We start from the raw sequence: 13780 nt of genomic DNA, 5'->3' as shown, positions 1-13780 counted from the left end.
AAAAAAAAAATAATAAAACGTTAAGAAACAAAATATAATAAAATTTAATCAATCAAAATTTAGGAAAGAAAAACAAAAATCTCATAGACAAATCCATAGAATATGCAACATTTATAAAAAATATATATATGTTTTCTAATTTTACTAATTTGTTCAGTCTAGGCATAAGCTTTACATTTTATACAGAACAGTGCCCCTACTTGGAAACAGAGGACTGGTCTTCAATGTTGAAAGGTCCCTAACCCTTATAGGAGTAATCCCATCTCATACTTTGAAAAGTTTATTTCCAAAAAAAAAGGCCCCGATTCATCAAGATCGGTTTATTTCTTGCTGGTCTTAATGAAGGGCGTGGTGCACGCCTCTTCAAGATTCCAGAAAGTCTGAAGAGTGTCATGGACCTCCATGCGGCACCCAAGATATCTTACTTCAATCATGGACTGAAATTAAGTCTCTCGTGTAGGAAACGCCATAGCTCTTCGTGAATTAGATGAGCTGTGGCATAAAGCCTCTGCCACAACCTTGTCCCACCCAAACGTCACTCATTATGGCAAAACTGGGAGAAATTGGAGTGAAGATGCCAAAAGTCACAACATTTTGGCTCAACTTCGAGTTGTGCCAAAATTTTGCAACTTTTCAAAGTTTTTACGACACTTTTTTTGTGTAAAAGCTTTGGTGAATCGGGCCCTAAATCTGTGAATAGGGGATTACTTTCTGATCGCTACACCACCGACTGTTGAGACCACCAGCTATCCGAAGAAAAGGGCTCTACCACAACCATATTCCACAAGGTTTCATAGAGATTGTCATCACTGTTTCCATTGGCGATTTCAATGCAAATTATCAGCACAACTCTGGAGAAAACCCACACAAATTCGGGTGGAACATTCATACTTCTTACAGATGTCGTTCTTGGTGGCACTTGAGTCTACGACCCCGTGTGGCAAAACAACATTGCTTAACAAATGAGACACCATGTTGGGAATAATTCTTGATGGCACAGCCACGTAATATGTCATGAGTGTACAGTGGATTCGAGACCATCCAATGGGACAATGGTACATGCTGGTTTCAGTCGAAATGTGGTTAGAATAAAAATAGAATTTCAACCATCTCTCCATTGACAAAGAGGCACGTTGTGGTCCCGTTCTCGAGAAAGGTGAAGGTTCTACATGTGATATTCGCATCTCCAAAGGTTCTACATGTGATATCCGCATCTCCTGTACCTTTTTGCTATATCCTGTGGATATGCCACAAGTACATAAGATGGAAATACCTCTTGAGGTGTAAATCCATCTGAGAGCAATATTGGTTGCACAGCCAATTTAATGCACTTGGAGTTGTGTTGACTCTAGGCTCAATTTCAGAGATCAGAAGAAAGATGGATTGGGCATGTTGGATTTCAACATGACTGATGCTTTGTTCTCAATGGAAATGGGCATCTGACAGCAATGTATGGCCGTTCTTGATGAAAAGAGCATGCATGTGTATGGCGGAGTCGGGGAGAAGAGCTGTCGGCTGAATGAGGTATACAGCTATCTTCACAATGTGTAGGTAAGAGTATTGTATTCTGGTTTATGATGAAAGGGTACATGTATGGAAGTGAGAACACAGTCCATGATTATGGCATTACTAGTGTATTCTCAATGCAGCCAAGAAGGCGTGAAGACAAGTGATGAGTGAGTATACTCGTTGCTCGGGAAAAACGACGAGTATACTCGCTCATCACTAGTCATGCTCGGGTGATCTCCGAGTATTTTGGCGTGCTCGGAGATTTAGTTTTCTTCGCCTCAGCTGCATGATTTGCGACTGCTAGACAGCTTGAATACATGTGAGGAATGCCTGTTTGTTAGAGAATACTCACATGTATTCAGGCTGTCTAGCAGCCACAAATCATGCAGCTGAGACAAGGAAAACTAAATCTCTGAGCACGCCAAAATACATGCTCGGGAAAACCTGAGCAACGAGTATACTCGCTCATCACTAGTGAAGACCATTATTTTCCATGAATGAGAAATTAAGGCAATTCTCCGCATATCCCATGCCTGAAGATCCAAAGTAGACAGGAAAATGGGAATTGTAAAATTCTTAAAGGTTAGAAAAATGCCCATTTTATTGAGAAAAACTGCAACTATCACATATTTCATACTACCATATCGTACAAAACATAGTAGAAATGTATATGTGCATCGGTGCCAGCAGCATTAACTCCGGAGCTCTCACCAAGGTAGGCTAGAAGTCAAATATAGCGACGACTATCTCCAATCATATCGGTCATTCGAAAAAGTTTTCGCTTTCCTTCTCCGTAACGTGAGTTGATTGGAGAGAAGAAAGTTAACTGGCAGTAATACAATATATGGCTCAATATAATTTAGCGGAGATACAATGTGGCAGCGCACACAATGGTGGACCCACGTGACCCATTTCATATTGTGAAATAGTTCTGTGATATAGCAGATCTCGGAGGACAGGAACGGATCAAATGTAGCTATAATTCTAAAGCAACAAGAATGTGTTTATTACCAGGTTATTCTATTCCTTCTGCAACAGAACGAAATTATTGAAGCTAATAAACAACAATGGTCTTATGAGAGCGAGACACAATCTTCGGAAACTCGAAGATAAATTCCGCAGAACTTGTCAAAGAAAATTCCACCTTATAAAGTTATAAAATAACACTTGCCTGTTTTTAACCACTATGGCCCAGGAGGGGGAGGAGGTGAGCTGTGACATCACCTATTGTGATTGGTGGATCCTGTGCTATCTACTGTATATAGAGGTGTTAGCAGTCATTGTACAGGAGGAGGAGGTGAGCTGTAACATTACCTATTGCGAATGGTGGATCCTGTGTTATCTACTGTATATAGAGGTGTTATCAGTCATTGTACAGGAGGAGGAGGTGAGCTGTGACATCACCTATTGTGAATGGTGGATCCTGTGTTACCTACTGTATATAGAGCTGTTAGCAGTCATTGTACAGGAGGAGGAGGTGAGCTGTGACATCACCTATTGTGAATGGTGGATCCTGCGTTATCTAGTGTATATAGAGGTGTTCAGTCACTGCACAGGAGGAGGAGGAGGTGAGCTGTGACATCACCTATTGTGAATGGTGGATCCTGTGTTATGTACTGCATATAGAGGTGTTATCAGTCATTGTACAGGTGAAGGAGGAGGTGAGCTGTGATATCACCTATTGTAAATGGTGGATCCTGTGTTATCTACTGTATATAGAGGTGTTATCAGTCATTGTACAGGAGGAGGAGGTGAGCTGTGACATCACCTATTGTGAATGGTGGATGCTGTGTTATCTACTGTATATAGTGGTGTTATCAGTCATTGTACAGGAGGAGGAAGTGAGCTGTGACATCACCTATTGTGAATGGGGTGGATCCTGTGTTATCTAGTGTATATAGAGGTGTTATCAGACACTGCACAGGAGGAGGAGGAGGTGAGCTGTGACATCACCTACTGTGAATAATATATATTGTGTTATGTACCTACATATAGGTGTTATCAGTCATACAGAATGTGGAGGAGGTGAGCTGTAACATCACCTACTGTGAATGGTGCAATATGTGTTATCTTTTTTAATGTTGAGGTGTTATTTATCATTGCATTCCTGTGATGATAATGAAACTCAAAAAATTTCATTTTTACAAAACAGTAATTATTAGTATAATATTAGGTCTATTGGCCACTGTAAAAAGGGCAACATTCTGAGTTATTTTTTTTAGATGAGTAATAATATAGAACATTTTAAAAATAATTCATTGTAAGAAAAATAAACATTTTAACATAAAAAAACTTCTGGAAACATAAGGTCATTTTCTGATGACATATTCCGTTTAACAGGTTCCCGTCAATGGAAAGTTCTGACACGAAATTTTAGACGAATGAGTTAATGAAACGCCTGGAGGCTGGTTCAGAACATTCCATGGGAGATTCCGCAGGGGATCAGGTGTGACGTGGTTTCTGACCTGGAATCTCTGGAGGGGAGATCTTTTAGGCTCTATTGATGTGATTCCTTGACACGTCAGGAGAGCCGTTTGGTTGGATCCCATCGGATCCCCTGTTACTGGGTTCAGAACAATGAGGTCAGATGGATCCAGTCTGGTGTCAAAATTTTACTTTTGGGTTAAGGAGGACACAATGGCGCGCAGTGCTCCATATGCACAGTCAGGGGCTGTACTTAGTGGAAGTAGCAAGTTCTAGTAATGAGCACTTTTTAATGGAGTCGCGTCTTTTTGTGTTGTTTTCCCCCTTCCTTTCTCTCTCACAACATTCCGACCTATTCAACTGAAAAACAAACCAATTTAAAATGCAATTAGACTCCTCGATGAGCGCGTTTAAGGCCTGTAATGATGCTAAGTGCATTACTTAGCTACAGATGAGACTGGTGCCAAACATCACGCTGGTTTTTTTCTTTATGCAAGATGTCAGTATTTAATGAAAATTATACGCAAACACAAAACTTGCTGATGATGTTGAGCGCCGTTCCAATACACAGGTTGGTGAAGAACTTGTAGCAGTTTCCCACTCATGGGTTCATAGTTTTTAAGGTGGAAGGTAGAGATGTGTCCATTGAGTTCCACCTATAGCTTAACATGTTGATCAAGAGGAAGGGAAAGACCCCACAAGGCAGATGCTAATAGCTCCATATCAGGGGAAAAATTCCTTCCCGAATCCGACTTGTCTGGATCACAGAATCTAGTACCCATAACCTGTAATGCCCTGTACCCATAGCCTGCAAGAAAGGGATCCATGCCCTCCTTGTACTTTTGTAGTCAATCAAACATTACAACATCATATGGAAGAGCGTTCCATAATCTCACTGCTCACACTGTAAGAACCCATAATGTCACTGCTCTTACAGTAAAGAAATCATAATGTCACTGCTCTTATAGTAAAGAAACCATAATGTCACTGCTCATACAGTAAAGAACCCATAATCTCACTGCTCATACAGTAAAGAAACCATAATGTCACTCTTACAGTAAAGAACCCCTTAACTTCACTGCTCTTACACTAAAGAAACCATAATCTCACTGCTCTTACAGTAAAGAAACCATAATGTCACTGCTCTTACAGTAAAGAAACCATGTCACTGCTCTTAAAGTAAAGAACCCATAATCTCACTGCTCTTACAGTAAAGAATCCATAGTCTCACTGCTCTTACAGTAAAGAACCCATAATCTCACTGCTCTTACAGTAAAGAACCCACAATCTCACTGCTCTTACAGTAAAGAATCCATAGTCTCACTGCTCTTACAGTAAAGAACCCATAATCTCACTGCTCTTACAATAAAGAACCCATAATCTCACTGCTCTTACAGTAAAGAAACCATAATGTCACTCTTACAGTAAAGAACCCATAATCTCACTGCTCTTACAGTAAAGAAACCATAATGTCACTGCTCTTACAGTAAAGAACCCATAATTTCACAGCTCTTACAGTAAAGAAACCATAATGTAACTGCTCTTGCAGTAGAAAACTAACAATCTCACTGCTCTTACAGTAAAGAAACCATAATCACACTGCTCTTACAGTAAAGAACCCATAATTTCAACCCAACCCAAAACCTTACTGTTCTTACACTAAACAAACCATAATCTCACTGTTCTTACAGTAAAGAACTCATAATCTCACTGCTATTACAATAAGGAAGCCATAATCTCACTGCTCTTAGAGTAAAGACACATAAAGGTTCATTTTGGCATATGAGTTTTCAGAATGTTGCTCATTGCCGATCATCAGCCTGCCTGAGCATTATGCCGAATATTTATGTGAATCAGTATATTGTTTTTATCGCCAGCATGTTGCCCGGTGTACACTGCGGACATGCTGCCGACAAATTGCAAGTTGTATGAGGACAGCTCGTGCAAATGGGCTATTAATTATTTAACAGTTGCTCATTTATAGGCCGAAACCGTAAAGCGTAAATGGGGCATAAGACAAAAAGACTTGATTGTTTATACCTTTTAAGATATTCGGGCCAAATATCCATCTTCAATATGGTGTCTCGATAGAGGAACCAACCTAGTACCAAAACGAATAGCATCTACCAAGGCTGGGGCTTCTCTCTCCAGTGAACCACTCAAAGCAACAACATGGCCTGCCTTTATTGTGTATGCACCTCCTTCAGAAAACATGGTCCACCTCTATTATATATACACTCTTGCAGATATTGCTGTTGATTACACCTATATACTACAGTCTGGGGGTCAAAAGTTAAATTCAGTCTTGGAAAAAAAAAGTTCTTTATTGAGGTTTCAAAGAAAATGGATAGTGTACAGACCGAAAGATAAAGCTAAAGGGATATAGGTCATAAAATGATAGAAAATCGGTGAGTAACACGTCCTGGTAACCGGCGCTTCGGTGTAGAGGAATGTTTTCTATTTCATGTCCTTTGACACTAACAATGATAAAAGATTCCCGAACCTTAAAAGTACAATGCAGCATTTACTGTCACTACAGTTCTGTCTCAATAACGAAACGGAATCTAGGTCAAGTGGAGAAAGAAGAGTCGCGACGAGAGGTGAACCGAGAGTTTATAGCAAAACTGGGAGTCTTAAGAGCTCTCAAGCATGAGGCGCGGAAACATGAACGTACTTACCGCAAATGTTCTGTTGTGTGTGAAAAGAGATCCGGAAAAGAAGATAACAAGATATCAAATAGTGTGAAAAAATAATCTACATGCGGCCAGCTGAAACATTTTCAGCTCCTGCACTTTACAGTCTGAAGTGGGAAAAATGAAATGTTCTGTAGAGGGAACATATTGAGCCGGTAAACACCGTTCTTAGAAGCAGAAGAGACCATCAGAACGTGGTGCTTCCGAGAACGGTGAATTCTTGGATTCGTGTTAACTGAGGTTGCTTCGCCTAGAGACCTTCAAAAGTACAAGGATGATGAACCCAAGTTGTCAGAGAATGCCGAAAATAATCTGGTGTCAAGCATTTTCCGTGGCTCTATATCGATGTGAGAGATGGAAAACAGAAAACCGGAGAGGTATTGATGCCTTCAAACATTTACATAAGTGAAGACTTTCATGGTGGCAAGACATATAAGTCATGGCATACCAGTCACTTGAAGAGCAAATGACAAGACTGAAGGTTTTTCTTGTGTTGGACGTCGTAAAATAAGAGACGGAGAAAGAGGAGACTGTCCACAATATGAATGTATGTGAAGAACATGATCATCATTAAGAAGGACAGAGAGGAAGTGGACAATCATCAGCAGGATGGATGATGATGGGCGGTTGGGACATCATACTGTGTGAGGGGCTGTGGAGACATCGTTCTTGTGTGGGGGGTCATAATACTATGCAAGGGGGTTGTGTGGACATCACACTTGTGTGTGGGGGCGTAACACTGTATGAAGGAATATAGGAACGTCTTTCTTGTAGAGAGGGAGCATGATATTATGCAAGGAGATGTAGGGACAGCATACTTGTGTGGGGGACACAATATGGTGTGAGGGGCTGTGAGGACTATCATACTTGTGTGTGGGGCAATTATACTGTGCGAGATGCAGAGGGGACATACTGTAATACTTGAGTGGGGGGCCATAATACTGCGTGAGAGGCTGTGGGGACATCATAGTTGTGAGTGGGGACAACATACTGCGTGAGGGGCTGTAAAGGCATCGTATAACTTGTGAGGTCATTATACTGTGTGAGGGGCTGTGGAGGCATCATATTGTTTGTGGGGGCTGTGTGGACATGATACTATGTGAAGGGCTGTGGGAAACTGTGTGGACACTATACTTTGTGAGGGGCTGTGAAGGCATGGCATCATATTGTTTATGAGGAGCTGTGGAGACATTATACTGTCTGAGGAACTGTGGAGGCCTCACACTGTGGAGAATTGTGGGGACATTATACTGTGTGAGGGGCTGTGGAGTCATCATATTCTTTGTGGGGGCTGTGGGAACATTATACAGTGTTAGTTGCTCTGGAGGCATCATATTATTTGTGGGGGGGCTCTGGGGACATTATACTGTGTGGGGGTCTGTAGAGGCATCATATTGTTTATGGGGAGCTGTGGGAACACTATACTTAGTGAGGTGCTGTGGATGCATCACATTGTTTTGTGTGGAGTTATAGGGACATTATACTGTGAGGTGCTGTGGATGCATCACATTGTTTTGTGTGGAGTTATAGGGACATTATACTGTGAGGTGCTGTGGATGCATCACATTGTTTTGTGTGGAGTTATAGGGACATTATACTGTGAGGTGCTGTGGATGCATCACATTGTTTTGTGTGGAGTTATAGGGACATTATACTGTGAGGTGCTGTGGATGCATCACATTGTTTTGTGTGGAGATATAGGGACATTATACTGTGAGGTGCTGTGGATGCATCACATTGTTTTGTGTGGAGTTATAGGGACATTATACTGTGAGGTGCTGTGGATGCATCACATTGTTTTGTGTGGAGTTATAGGGACATTATACTGTGAGGGGATGTGGAGGCACCACATTGTTTTGTGTGGAGTTATAGGGACATTATACTGTGAGGGGATGTGGAGGCACCACATTGTTTTGTGTGGAGTTATGGGGACATTATACTGTGAGGGTCTGTGAAGGCATCACAATGTGGGGAGTTGTGGGGACATTATACCGTGCTAGGGGCTGTGGAGGCATATTATTTGTGGGGGGCTCTTGGGACATTATACTGTGTGAAGGTTTGTTGGGAACTGGTGAGACATTATACTGTGTGGGGGTCTGTAGAGGCATCATATTGTTTATGGGGAGCTGTGGGAACACTATACTTTGTGAGGGGCTGTGGAGGCATCACATTGTCTAGTGGGGAGTTGTGGGGACATTATACTGTGAGGGTCTGTGGAGGCATATTTGTGAGGTGTTGCGGACATTATACTGTGTGTGGGGAGCTGTTTATCTAGGTATATATACAGTATTTATTACATATACTTAAGGCTGAATAACAGGAACAGTATGATTTATAAGCTTTATAAAAAGCAGTAAATTATTTGGTGCTGATAAACTACTACAGGTGAGCATAAATTTTACAATAAACCCTATCGTGACCTGAATTAGCAGAAGCTTCTGCTCAACACACTTAATTTGTCTCAATATAAAGTGATAAAAATATAAAATACGGAAATAATAATCAGAATTAAGCTCAATCAGTAGATTTGGCCTTCCACGGCAGTCAAGGTCTCTCATGTGACCCCTTTGGAAAATTAATTGCCCATCCCTGTCATGGACAATAAGAATAAAGAGAAAAAGAATGACCATGAAAAGAAAGGGATGACCATAAACACGATGAATGGAGAGGAAGAAAATCGACACGCAGAAGAGACAAGGAGGAAGATCATCAACAAGATGGACAGAGAGGAAGAGGATGAAAATCAACACCACGAGAGATAGGAGGATGATCATCAACAAAATGGATTGAGAAGAGGATGAAAATCAAAATCTTCCCTGGTCATGTCAACTGTTGGGTTTGAGTTTTTACAACGTGTCACCTGAATGATGGAGAAGTCATGGACAAGCTGGGAGAACTTGACAGAAGACATCCAACACGCATGGTTGGTGGTGACTTGTAGTCACTGTTGGTGAAGGCAAATATGGAACTCTATGGCCAGGCTTATCTTTCCATGGTGGATATAAAAAGTCAATGATCTACATAAAGCAATATGAGATGCCTTCAAAATTTAATTTTAGTGGCTCTGGATGGCGTTCCTAAGGTATATAACTTAACAAACAACACAAACAGCATTTAGCATGTATGTTAAGGATTCGGGTAGACGAAAAATGTCAAATCATTGTCTCAACAAATGAATTCCATAACGTATGAGAACCTCTCATAAAAGACTATAAATGTGGAGACCACAGGAAAGAAACTGGAAAGAGATGAAACGTCAGAACACAATAGCTTGGCCAGAAATGTATGAAGTCCTTATGTTCCTGCTGGACTCTACACCTCAAAAATGTTTACATTCTATTTTCTTTAAGCTCCGTTTCTCTTTTTCTCCAGCTCCCCCCAAAAAAAATCCGAAATACTTGATTGCAAAAATAACAAAATTTAAAATATTTTACGATATTTCGGCGAGAAAAAGATACATTTTAAGTCCATTTACATAAACCTCAAGCGTTGGAACACATTTTATCATATTACAATTTATTGTATAGCGGTCCAATGAAGAAAATACGAGGGAGCGGGGGGGGGGTTTGTTTTTTTTGTTTTTTTAACAGATGTCATTTAAGAACTGGAGAATTCCCACAAAACACCAGAAATCCGAGACGAAAAAAATATGATCATCACAAAAGTTCCAAGCCATCAATTCATTTTATATCAGATTGTGCAGTAAACTGAGAGCAAATAGCTTTTCCAAACCCGAAAAAAAGAAAAAAAAAAAAACAAAGCAAGACAATGCAGTGAATATATCCGAAATCTGCCAGTTAGCTGGAAGTAATCAGGACATAAAGGCTACTCAGCATTAAAACTGTGCAATTTGAGACAGCCCCAAGGAATCCCGCCTCAGCCACCATTCAGCAGCGGGTTACGGAATCCTTTGTCTCACTTTTCCTACCAGGTGCTGGAACGTTTCCACATAGTCGCGCATCGGCTAATGTCGAGTAGAAGTTCATCAGCAAATTGTTCCAGCTTTTTTTTTTTTGTATCTGGTATTATCTTTTAATTTTTAATATTTAAAAAAAATAAAAAATCATATCCAATACAAAACTATTTTCTCATTACGAATTCACAAAGAATTTCTCTTAAAGTCAGATTTATTGTAATTTATTGTAATTACTGTCTGACAAAACAAAAGGTTATTGTTTTCTCTTAGGACCTGAAATGTAATGTAAAAGCCAGAAGGACCACAGGAAAAAAAAAAATGATAGAATGCTCCGAAAAAGTGAAAGGTTCTAAAAGAGAATGCTTCAAGAGTTATCTGCAAAATTGGTGACAATTGTGTGATCCCTGGATGTCCAACTGCTGCCCCTCCCCCCCGATAATCAGGAGATTGGGGGTCCCAAGTGTTCTGTTTGTAAAGGGTGCATGTCAAGCATGTTCTCTACTGAACAAGCTGGGAAATAAAAACGTGATCTTTTGACTGATCATGAGAACTAAGGTTGGTTGTGAGCCAAAGGGTGGTTTTACATGCGCAATGCTGCAAAAGTGTGAATGCTGGAGATCTGACTAATTAGACCCCCACCAATCATAGGAATGGAGGCCATGAGCCTTCTGCTTAAATGAGGTGGTTGGTTGCGCATGCACACCGCAGCACATGGTATGTTTCAATCGTGTGATTACTGGAGATCCGAATGTTGATCATGAGAATGGGGGTCCTTGTGTCGAATGAGTTGGCGGTTACGGATGGGCACTGTAGGACAAATGAGAATGGGGGGTCCGAGGTCTAGTGTTTGAATGGGGTGATGGTTGCGCATGCGTACGGCTGCACAGAATAAGTGGCGAATGTGTGGTCATGGTCATTGTATGTCCAACCACTTGGACCAATTCTGAATATGAGAATAGGTGTCCTGAGTCTCCTGTTTAAATGGGGGGTGGTCGCGTATGGACGCTGCAGGACAGGATAGATGACAAATGTGTGATTGCTGAAGGTTCAACTGCCAAATCCAGAACATTCTGTGATCATCATGCATGAGCTCCACCGCAGAGGACAAGTGACAAATGTGTGATCGGTGGAGGTCTGACTGCTGGCGGTGTGTGCAGCGACACACAAAAATCCTTAGAAGATAGATAGATAGATAGATAGATAGATAGATAGATAGATAGATGATAGATAATTGATAGAAAGATAGATTTCCAAAATTCTTCCCCGTTCCTCTGACATATCATACGTTATTCGGGACATGTGATGGTCACAGCTCCGACTGTTGTGTAGAATCACAGTGCCTGGGATCTGAGCCTGAGCTGTATACGGCGTATATATAACACTACACTACGCCGCTCGTGGTGTTTTCAGCTTCCTGATGGTTATAACAGGGTGTATTTTACAGTAATGCATCCAGCAGACGTCCCTCAGCTCCACATATTCTGGTAGCGGCCTCCTTCAGCTCGATGTAAAAATCATTACAGCGCTTTGTACTCTGCGAGTCTCCCCAGCAGGTGAGTCAGCGGCCCCGAGCCCTCACTTCCTTTCCAATCAATGAAATGACGGGCTCACATAGTTATAAACCGTAACACTGATATTAAACTACAGGTCAGCTTATATACATTAGAACATCTAGTGGAAGTCCCAATCTCTGGGGTCTGCCCTTTCCCCCAAAATGAGGGGCCCAAATGTCTGTTCTTGGGAAAGGACGTGCCTTTCCCTGTTCTTTGACTGAGAACTGAGATTTAGAGATTCTCATCCCAAAGTTTAGTGGACCACCATGTAACTTACATTTTTAACCTGGCTCATTGATGGATTAAAAGGTTTTTGTGTTGGGTCAAATCCAGTGGCATAACTAGAGTCCGATGGACCCCCCTCAGCATGTTGGTCAGATGCATGGGCCCTCGTAGTGCTCTAAATCCTATAAAGATATAAATGTTTGCCCTCCCCCTTCATTATGTAGTAATGTCCCCCACAATCCTTTACTAATGTCCCCCACCACGGGCCCCTTTCTGGTATATATTTTCCCCATTCTAGACTCAACCTGGTTTATATGTTCTCCATCCTATATATCCCCAATCCTGAGCCCCTTACTGGTATATATGTCCCCCATCCTGGTATACATGTTTGCCATCCTGGAATATCTGTCCCCCATCTTGGTACACATGTCCCCCATCCAGGTATACATATCCCCCATCCTGGAAAATATGTCTTCCATCCGGGAATATCTGTCCCCATCCTGGTATACATGTCTCCCATCCTGATATATATGTCCATCATCCTGGTATATATATATATATATATATATATCCCCCATCCTGGTATATATGTCCCCCATCCTGGTATACAGATTCCCCATCCTGAATATATGTCTTCCATCCTGGAATATCTGTCCCCATCCTGGTATACATGTCTCCCATCCTGGTATATATGTCCACCATCCTGGTATATATATATATATATCCCCCATCCTGGTATATATGTCCCCCATCCTGGTATACAGATTCCCCATCCTGAATATATGTCTTCCATCCTGGAATATCTGTCCCCATCCTGGTATACATGTCTCCCATCCTGGTATATATGTCCACCATCCTGGTATATATATATACATATATATAGATATATATATATATATATATAGATATATCCCCCATCCTGGTATACATGCTCCCAATCCAGGTATATATGTCCCCCATCCTGGTATACATGCTCCCAATCCTGGTATATATGTCCCCCATCCTGGAACATATGTTCCCAATCCTGGGCTACTTTCAGATATATACATATGTTCCAAATCTAGGTACATATGTCTCCCTTCCTGGTATACATGTCCCTTTCTTGGTATATATGTCTCCCATCCTGAGCGCATCCTGTCATATATGTGGTCAACCAGTAATATATGTCCCGCATCCTGGTATACATGTCCCAAATCCTGGGCCCTTTTCTCGCATAGATGTCCCCCATCCTTAGCCCCTTTCTAGTATACATGTTTCCAGTTCTTCCTCTGCATAGAAGAAATAAAAACATGCTAACTCGCCTTCCTCAGCTCTCTCGACATGGATTGTCCTCTCCTGTAGTCGGCACAGAGGCCGGCAGCTGACATTGGCATGCCTGCTATGGTGACGCATGATGTCACTGCCATGCAACTTCAAAGCCTCTGATTGGTTGGGTGAGTGTACTGCAGCGCAGAGAGCCA

General features: G+C 41.4%; 1 protein-coding gene across 7 annotated transcripts in view; it reads right to left on the bottom strand.

Annotated features, from left to right (window-relative positions):
- Nucleotides 1-13780, bottom strand: part of FAT3 (FAT atypical cadherin 3) — a 745842-nt gene that overhangs the window by 532607 nt on the left and 199455 nt on the right. The gene's annotated exons all lie outside the window — the stretch shown is intronic.

This window comes from Dendrobates tinctorius, unplaced genomic scaffold (genome assembly GCF_039654945.1).
Source record: "Dendrobates tinctorius isolate UK_male_01 unplaced genomic scaffold, ASM3965494v1 ptg000023l, whole genome shotgun sequence".
Lineage (NCBI taxonomy): Eukaryota > Metazoa > Chordata > Amphibia > Anura > Dendrobatidae > Dendrobates > Dendrobates tinctorius.
The sequence above is the reverse complement of the archived record's forward strand: the minus strand, read 5'-3'. Positions and strand labels throughout refer to the sequence as shown.